At 37.1% G+C, this 9,225-nt stretch overlaps 1 pseudogene across 1 annotated transcript; it reads right to left on the reverse strand.

The window, feature by feature from the left end:
* Positions 1 to 2,720: 2,720 nt before the first annotated feature.
* On the reverse strand, positions 2,721 to 6,385 carry LOC147476788 (GDSL esterase/lipase At5g45950-like; annotated as a pseudogene). Its single transcript, XR_015209779.1, has 5 exons — positions 6,254 to 6,385; positions 5,897 to 6,124; positions 3,960 to 4,001; positions 3,566 to 3,878; positions 2,721 to 3,524 (listed from the first exon to the last, which is right to left on the reverse strand). The product of XR_015209779.1 is annotated as a GDSL esterase/lipase At5g45950-like (transcript).
* Between the last annotated feature and the right edge of the window lie 2,840 nt (positions 6,386 to 9,225).

Here is a 9,225-nt window from a genome sequence, read left to right on the forward strand (position 1 = left end):
CGGGTCGGGCTTTGGTGGTATTTGCTCCATTGATTGCTCATTTTGATGTTATATAGACACATTTTGTAAAACTATATTCTGATCACTGAATTTTTATAGATGTTTTTTGACATTTGAGTTCTAACCAGTGACGCTGGGTTATGGAAATATAAATTTACATATGCAAATATGAAGTTACATATGTGAATACAAATTTACATATGCAAATATGAAACTTCATAGACGCTTTTTTTCTCGACATCCGGACGGTGACACGAGTTATGTAAATATGAATTTTCATATGTAAATATAAATTTACATAGGATGACGTCAGCCCGATTTGTCCTTAAGTCGAAATTATAAGTAAAGATTGATGACGTCAGCCCGGTTTTTACAAGAGTATTTTGGTCTGTTTTGGCTTTAATGTTATGTTTTAAATAATAGGGAGGTTTTATGCATGTGTTCGGTTAGAGGGGTTTTTTATGCTGGTTATGTATCAACCAGGGAGATTAAACCCAAAATCTGGATATTTTTAGTGTAGCACCCATTTCACAATGTGGCAACTGACATCCCCAGGTAGTTGAATTCGAAAGGTACGAGACCAAACTATCCAAACATAATTTACAAGGTAACAAACGATTTGTTAAGTAGTTTACATACTAATATAAACAGTATACAACAATCAAGCCAGGAGGCTGCGACTGATCATAGAGAAAACAATTGCTACTAGGTGTTTAGGAACGAAAAATCTCCTAATCACACATTCACTATTTTTTAACTATTAATTAAAATCTCCTAAGCACACATTCACTATTTTTTAACTATTAATTAACTCTAGTTAATTAAAAAACATAATGACTCAAAAATACAAAGTACTTTGTTGTTTTTTACATTAAATACAATATATTTTTTTCTTGCCCGATAATATTGATGGTAAAAAATTGAAAGTTTGCTGTATTTTTAGGTAAGAATAAAAATACATTTTCCAACCAAGTCGCACCCACTTTCTTTCTTCCTCTAAAATTGAAAATACATATTTTTTTTCTTACCTAAAAATACAACAAACTTTCAATTTTTTACCATCAATACTATCGGTTAATTCTAATTGGGCGGGCATGTGATTTAGCCATTAAAACACTCACGTGAGTTGCACCCACATCTTATTTTCAAAAATTCTATAGCAACCGAATCTTTTGAACCGAATTTGTGAACACACTGATGTGGCACTCATCAGGCAGGGGTGCGTGTGTATTGGTCAAAGAAGTACTGAAAATCAAGGTCTCTCAGCTTGCCACGTCAGTGTGTTCACAAATTCGGTTCAAAAGTGTGAGTTGCCGTAGAAACACTCTATTTTCAATTATGACTTTTAGGGAAATTCTTAAAATGCTTAGGTGGACGTGGCTAATGTCAAATGACAATAAAAAATCATCTTCCAGCCAAGTCGCACCCACTTCTTTTCTTTCTCTAAAATTTCTCAAACTAATAAAACTCAACACCTCTCCTCCTCCTACCATCCACCACTTCAATCTCCCCAACTTCCTTCGACGCAACTTCCAACTTTCTCCTCCACTTAGTCCCTTCATATGATTTTATAAAAAGTGATTTCAGTCCATTACTAGCTTAACTCATCATCCTTATCAGAAGGCACAGTAACATTAGATATCAAATTTGGGTTAAAAAAATGTACCCCTTTAAGTCTCTTCCCCCAAAGATACAAAATCACGTCGAGTGTGTCTTTCCATTGCCGATATTGCGACATATTTGGACGGAGAAATAAACCTTGCATTTGGAATTGGCACACATTGTTTAACTGATCGACTATTGTTAATTGAACGAAGGTGGACAACGAAATTTGAGTGGAAATAAAAAGTGGGTGTTGGTCTTTGACGATTCTTATTGATCAATTGAGGGAAGGGGACGTTCTTTATAATGATTGTTGTTTCAATAATAATAAGAGAAAATCTGTTGATTTTGTCTGTTATTATCTTGTCTGTAAGTTGACGGAAAATTGTAACTTTTCATGTTGTGGTTTCATACGGGGTTTGTGAGAAAGAGTTTTGAGAGAAAGTGATTTGGAATAATGGGCTTTGAAAAAAGTTGGTTTTGAGTGGAAGGTACGAAGGAAGAAGAAGGGAGTGTGAGAAGAATGAATGTTTTTTTGGTTTGAGAGAGAAATGAGGATGACGAAATTTTACTCTTCTTTAAACAGAGAAAATGAATCATAAGAAAAATACCAGTTACTACTTACTAGTCCACCACTCCACCTAAGCATGCATTTTATAAAATTTCCAAAATATCAAAATTGAAAATAAGGTGTGGGTGCAACTCACGTGAGTGTTTTAACGGCTAAATCACATACCGTCCATTTAGAATTAACAGATAGTATCGATTGTAAATTAAAATCTAATTAAATATTTATTTTATTCTCTCTCCAAATTATTATATTTTTTTATATAAAAATGAATAATAATAATAATAAACCTTAAATAATAAATTAAAAGTTACACTAACATTTATGAAAAAAACTTTAAAAAAAATTTATCATAATTTTTAAAGAAATGTAAATGCAATTACATATTGTTACTTTATTACAACTCAAAATATTGACAATAATAGCAAATACAAAATAAAATTGAGAAACAATGTAATTGAATGAAAGAGAACACCTTAAAAAATCTACAACACAAAATAAAAAATTTATTTGCAAACTTTTAAATTTAAATTTTAGCTAATAATTTATTTTCTTTTTATTTTATGGAAACACAAAAAAAATGAAAGATTTGTGGAAAAAAAAATATAGAATGATTTGGAGAGAGAATCAAATAAATAATTATTTAGATTTTAATTAACTAGAGTTAATCACTAGTCAAAAGAGATGGTGGATATGTATGGCGAATGGATGTTTAGAGCATCTTTAATGGTGAGATCTCTTGAATACTAAACACCAAATTCTTGAAAATTTGGTAAAAACCATCTTTAATGGTGAGATGGTGAGACCTCTTGAATACACCAAACCAAAAAAGCACCAAACCAAACACCAAACCGGTTCCAATTTGGTGTTTGCTTTGGTGCTATATCAAATGTACGTCGTAGTGTTTCAAACACCGCGTGGGCAAAAACACTTTTTCATTTCTGGACAAAAAACAAGCCTCTATTGTGGGCTTTTCTGTTGTAGTGTTCGAAAGTAGCAGCTGTGCTGAGCTTTATTTGGCGCGGTTTTGGAAACACCGTGACATACATTTGGTGCTCACTCTTTCATGTTTCCACTAAAATTATTTGGTGTTGGTTTGGTCAAACATATTTGGTGTTTTTCAGGTCTCACCATTAAAGATGTTCTTAGGAGACTTTTTCCTCCTAACGCCTAGGAGCGAATTTTTTCTCCTGATCATCCTACTAACATCATCAGACACAATCTTGTACATTGACTCCGTTAGATGAACAGCATCCCAGAACAAAATACTTTGATGGATGCTTACAGGGGATTTGTCCCGTGCATGTGGCACCAAATTCAATCGTTCCTGATCCGCAGCATCCCTTGGACGTCACTGTAAATCATGGAAAAAGTATTTTGTAAAGTTGAATTAACCTCCTTGACTAGTAAAAAGAGTCCGACTAGATTGTTTACATTGAAGATATAAACGATTCTTACTTACCATATTCCAAAGGGAATTCATTGCTCTTTCGAATAGTATATATATGTCTTCGTAGCCAATTTTCTTCGGTAATAACCTTCTTAGTATTGCCAGCTTCTTTGTAATCTTTAGATTCATTTGGAGTGCTGCTTTGTTATAGCTATCAACACATTTCATAGTGCCTGGTAGTGTCTTGACCACAGGCATGCAACCTACTGGTGGGAGTCCAACAACCACCAATTTTCTTGTTCCCAGCCTATGCATTTCCTGGCATGGTACGTACAAAGTACAAACAATTAAACAAAAATGTCACAAATAGGGAAAAGCCAAAAAAGATAAGAGAATTACCTTGATGTCTTCAGCCATGCAAGTTGTCAAGTAATCTGTGTACTGTTCAACCGTGAATTGCTTGGAGTGAGTAGGTTTTAAGTAGTTTCAATTTCAGTGCATAGCAGTGACATACTACATATATGATCGCATATGCATGCCCTAGGTAAACAGCCTTGTAGAACTCCATTAATTGATACAAGGGGTTATATTACTCTACATGTGCATGCTTGGCAATTTACTAGTCTATGTAAAAGATCGATCATCAAGAATCACTAACTTCTATGTATGGAACCTGGCAATGCTTAGCTAGGAGGTATCCTCCCAAGCAGGAAAATAAACATCTGTAGTTAGTGGATATACTCCTAATTAACTATATCACCAGTTAATTTACAGTTCTATATCTGCCTACAATTCTTTGAGAATCCCTAGGGAGAGGGTAAGATGGTATAATCTGGTTTGGGGGAAAATGGTTATGCCTAAGCACTCATTTACTGCATGGCAATTTACTGATTGCGACTCAAAACAGACTTGTCAAGAAAAAAGTGTTGAATAACTCTTCATGTTTGTGCAACACTCTAGGGAGAATTCAAAGCATCTGTTTTTTGAATGTGAATACAGTTTAGTTAAACCATTTGGGAGGAAGTAAAACTGCTACTAGAAGGTCAAACTGCTGCTTTGAGCTCAAATGAAGAATGGTCGTACCTTATAGGTAATTGTAGCACGAATTCTTTACAAGCAGAGATCACCAAAATCTACATCTGTGCTACGATCTATTATGTGTGGATTGAGAGAAACCAGGGAAGATTTCAAAACAAAAGGCAACCAGCTCAGGTGGTAAAACAGAGGCTCCTTCAAGATATGAAAGTGTATGTACAAAGTCAATTGGATGAAGTCAAGAATATCTATAGTGATAGAATGTTTTTGGAAAGACTTGGTATAATGGTGAGATCGATACCGAAACTATGTTCAGAAGTTCTGCAAATGGTTAAAGCCATAACAAGATATATATGTTCAAATTGAATACTGATAGAGCAGAGTCTGATGATCAGTGTGGAACAGGAGGAACAATATAATAAGAGATTGTGGCGGAAATGTTACAATGTACTTCTCGGGCTCAGGAGGAATGAAGTCTGTCTTATTTCAGGAACAAAGGCAATATTGCAAGGTTTGTATGGTTGTCAGAGTATAAACATTTTGAAGGTGGAGGTAGCATTAGACTCTCTTAGGTCTATCAAGATTCTCTTGGATAAGGAGAAAATAACATGGTATTGTGTCAATCTAGTCGAAGAGATTAAGGCAGTTTCTACTAATTTTTCTTTCATTAGGTTCATACATTATTATAGAGAATGTAATAGGACATCAGACTTTCTAACAGTACTATCAAATGTAAATGATGTCCTTTATTTTGTTCCTCCTCTAGACAATAGACTGACATGTATTGTGGAGGAGGATAAAAGAGGCTAATTTTATATAAGAGCTTAATACAAGTAGGGTATGCCTAACCCCACCCCCTAGATGATGAGCCAATTAGGATTCCCCCCTCCCAAAATACAAAAAAAAAAAAAACAGTCATCCTAGTTTGATTTTTTTTTTGTGTGTATTTGGGGGGAGACTATAATTTCCCGCCATCTAGTGATGGGGGAGGAAACAAAATCCTAATTGGCTCATCTAGGGAAATACTTGTTAACCCAAAACTTATTAAAAAGAAAACTATATCACCAGCATGGCAACATACTAATTTGTTATAGTAATTAACTAGAAATTTTATTCGATTTTGACATTTCAATATTCAACTTATAGGATAAAAAACATATGTACGTGCTTTGAAAAAGAATATATGTTGAAAATGCCATGTATTTGCTTAATTTTACGACAAACATGACACTGAAGGCCTGTACGTTGATGTCCTTGATTATTATTATACAATAGAATACCAGAGGCTGAAGATCACATACCGTGAGGTCCAGCAGTGAGATTATCGTAGCCTGTACGTTGATGTCCTTGATTATTATTATACAATAGAATACCAGAGGCTGAAGATCACATACCGTGAGGTCCAGCAGTGAGATTATCGTAGCCTGAAGCAGAGGATGCAAAACTAACACCTGTTAATAGATCTTCCTTCTTCAAATTAGGGTCAAGAAAAGCTGGGATCAATGATGACTTGATGCCCAATGCTTCCGCTGTTACAGAAAAAAAACACCACAATCAAACATCAGGTTTCTCAATAATGTGATTTGAGAATGCTGAAATGGTGTATATATGGCCGAGTGAACTTTAGGGTAAGGGCATGAATGATATATACGGTATACCAGTCATATCTGATGAAAGTCTTCCATTAGAAAACCTTCATGTAGATTTTCTATTAAACAAGTCGTTGCCGTAAGTGTTGGAGTTATCCTTCACATGAGGAGGAGAAAAGGAGTTCTGCTTGTGTGCAGAAGCCTGAGCGCGACCCACGCTCAGAATAGGCTTGCTCAAGGCACGACCCGTGCTCATGCCTTGGTCGACCTCCAGGCACTTTAGCGCGACCTGCGCTCGACTTGGGCTCATGCCTTGGTCGACCTCCAGGCACTTTAGGCAGGTCGCGCCCATGCCTATTTTCGCAGAATTCTATTTTTTGTGGACCGCGAGTTTGCAATAAAGGTTGGAGTTTTTGGCAAAACCTAACACTCAGAAGAGACACGAAAATACACAAGAAAAAGAGAGAAACACAATCTTGAAAGCAATCAAGATTGAGAGATAACCTTTATAGAGAGACAAGCCTGTAAAGAGATAAGAGTGATCTAGTAAGGTGAGAGACTCCAAGGAGTGATTGTAATATTCCTTCCCACTTTATAAAAGGACTAGCACTTGTGAAAGTAGGCACCATTGGCCAAACCACGATATATCTTTGTGTTGTGGTTAGCTTTTACTGATTTACATTATTATCTGTTGTTAATAGTTGTTAGCGAGTTGGGCATGTTAGTTTGGTTGTAGTGAATATTTAGATTGTTGTCTAGAGTTGCTATTGTTCAAATACAAGTTATATGTGTAGTGAGGAATCGATTGGTATCGGTGTTAAACCCCAACAAGTGGTATCAGAGACAGGTTAGATTAACCTTGGGTGTTATCCAAATCTTGGTCAGAAGGTGTTTGACAAAACTCCTGAGAGAATATTTGAGTTTAAATAACTTATAGAGATGGGCAATTCCGTGAACACTCGCATGACGAGTCTGAATAGGAAGAATTACACCATTTGAAAATCCAAGATGGAAGACTTGCTTTATTGCAAGGACTTGGCATGGCACAACCCATTGAGAATGGAGGAGAAAGACCGGAAACGGTTGCTGCGGCTGAGTGAAGCAAGCTTGACAGAATAGCAATTGGGTACATTCGACAGTGGATTGACGACAATGTCTTTCACCATGTATCCAAAAGAGACTACAACTTTTGGTTTGTGGAAGAAACTCGAAGACCTCTATGAGAGAAAGTCGGGCAGAAACAAAGTGCTAGTCATTAAGAAGTTTGCCAACACGAAGTACCAAGAATGTTCTTCAATGTCTGAGCATCTTAACGAAGTACAGAATACCATCAATCAGATGTATTTGATGAAGATTAATTTGGGAGACAAAGTTGAGGCTTTGTTTCTATTAGGCTCTCTACCCGAAAGTTGGGAGACGTTAGTAGTCTCTCTACACGGAGCAGCCAAGGATGGAATCGTTACCATAGAGATGGCTACTACATCTTTTTTGAATGAGGAGATTAGAAGGAGTCCAAAAGGCAGCTACTCTCACTCAGAGATCCTTGTAACAGAGAAACGGGGGAGAGGTAGAAATAGAAAACCATCTCGTTCTAGAGGTGATGACATAAGTAAATCTAGGGGTGAAGCTAGAACTCCTAAGGCAGAGAAGTAATGCTACTATTGTGCCACCAAGGGTCACTTCAGGTATGAGTGCAGAACACTGAAAAGGGATGAGAAGAATAACTGTATACATGAAGACATGGTGCAGAGGAACAGAAACACAGGCACAAATACTACCGCACTAGTCGACGATCTAGTGGAACTTGTGTCAGATTGTGCTGTGTGTTGTCTTAATACCTCAGGCCAGGATACAGAGTGGATGATAGATACATGAGCATCCTATCACGCCACACCGCACAGGGGATTCTTCACTACCTACATCTGTGGTGAATATGGTGAAGTGAAGATGGGTAACAGTGGAGTCTCGAAGATTATTGGCATTGGTGATGTTCATGTAGAAACCAATGTCGGCTACACCTTGACACTCAATGATGTTAGACATGTCCCTGACATTCAGCTAAGCCTAATTTCGGCTGGAAAGTTAGATGACGATGGCTTTGTAAACTCATTTGGTAACGGGATATGGAAACTGAGCATAGGTTCCATTATAGCAGCCAGAGGGAAGAAAACTTGCTCTTTTTACAAAACATGGGCTAGTTTGTGTAAAGCAGAAGTGAATGCGGTAGAAGAAGAAGCTTCCTTCGAACTGTGGTACAAGATACTGTGTCATATGAGCATAAAAGGGATGAAAGTTCTTGCTAAGCAAAAGGCCTTGCTAGACATTAAAGGTACACATTTAAATACATGTACTCACTGTTTGGTAGAAAAGCAACACAGGGTGTCTTTCCAAAGATTCCGATCTCCGCAGAAAAGGACAATGTCCTTGAACTAGTGCACACAGACTTATATGGTCCTATAAAAGTGAAGTCCCACGACGGAGCTTTATACTTTGTGACCTTCATTGATGATGCATCAAGAAAGGTATGGGCATATAGTCTGAAGACCAAGGATGAAGTACTTGGCGTGTTTGAGAAATTTCATAGCATGGTGAAAAGAAAGACAGGGAAGTTGTTGAAGTGTATTCGCTCAGATAATGGGGGGTGAGTACATTAGGCCGTTTGAAGAGTATTGCCAGAGTCATGGGATTTGTCATGAGTAGACCGTTGCCAAGACACCACAACAGAATGGAATAGCAGAGAGAATGAACCGTACCATGATAGAGAGGATGAGATGCATGTTGTCTCACTCTAAGCTACCTAGAACCTACTGGGTAGAAGCAATGCGTACAGCCATGCATGTGATCAACCTATCGCCGTCGAAGCCTCTGAATAGTGACTATCTAGAGAGAGTATGATCAGGCAGAGATGTTGATTATGGATACTTTAGGGTATTTGGGTGCAGGGCATTTGTGCATATTCTGACGGATGAGAGATCCAAGCTTGATGACAAAGCCAAGCAGTGCATTTTTCTGGGTTATGGAGATGAAAAGTTTGGTTACAA

This window comes from Coptis chinensis, chromosome 9 (assembly GCF_015680905.1).
Source record: "Coptis chinensis isolate HL-2020 chromosome 9, ASM1568090v1, whole genome shotgun sequence".
Lineage (NCBI taxonomy): Eukaryota > Viridiplantae > Streptophyta > Magnoliopsida > Ranunculales > Ranunculaceae > Coptis > Coptis chinensis.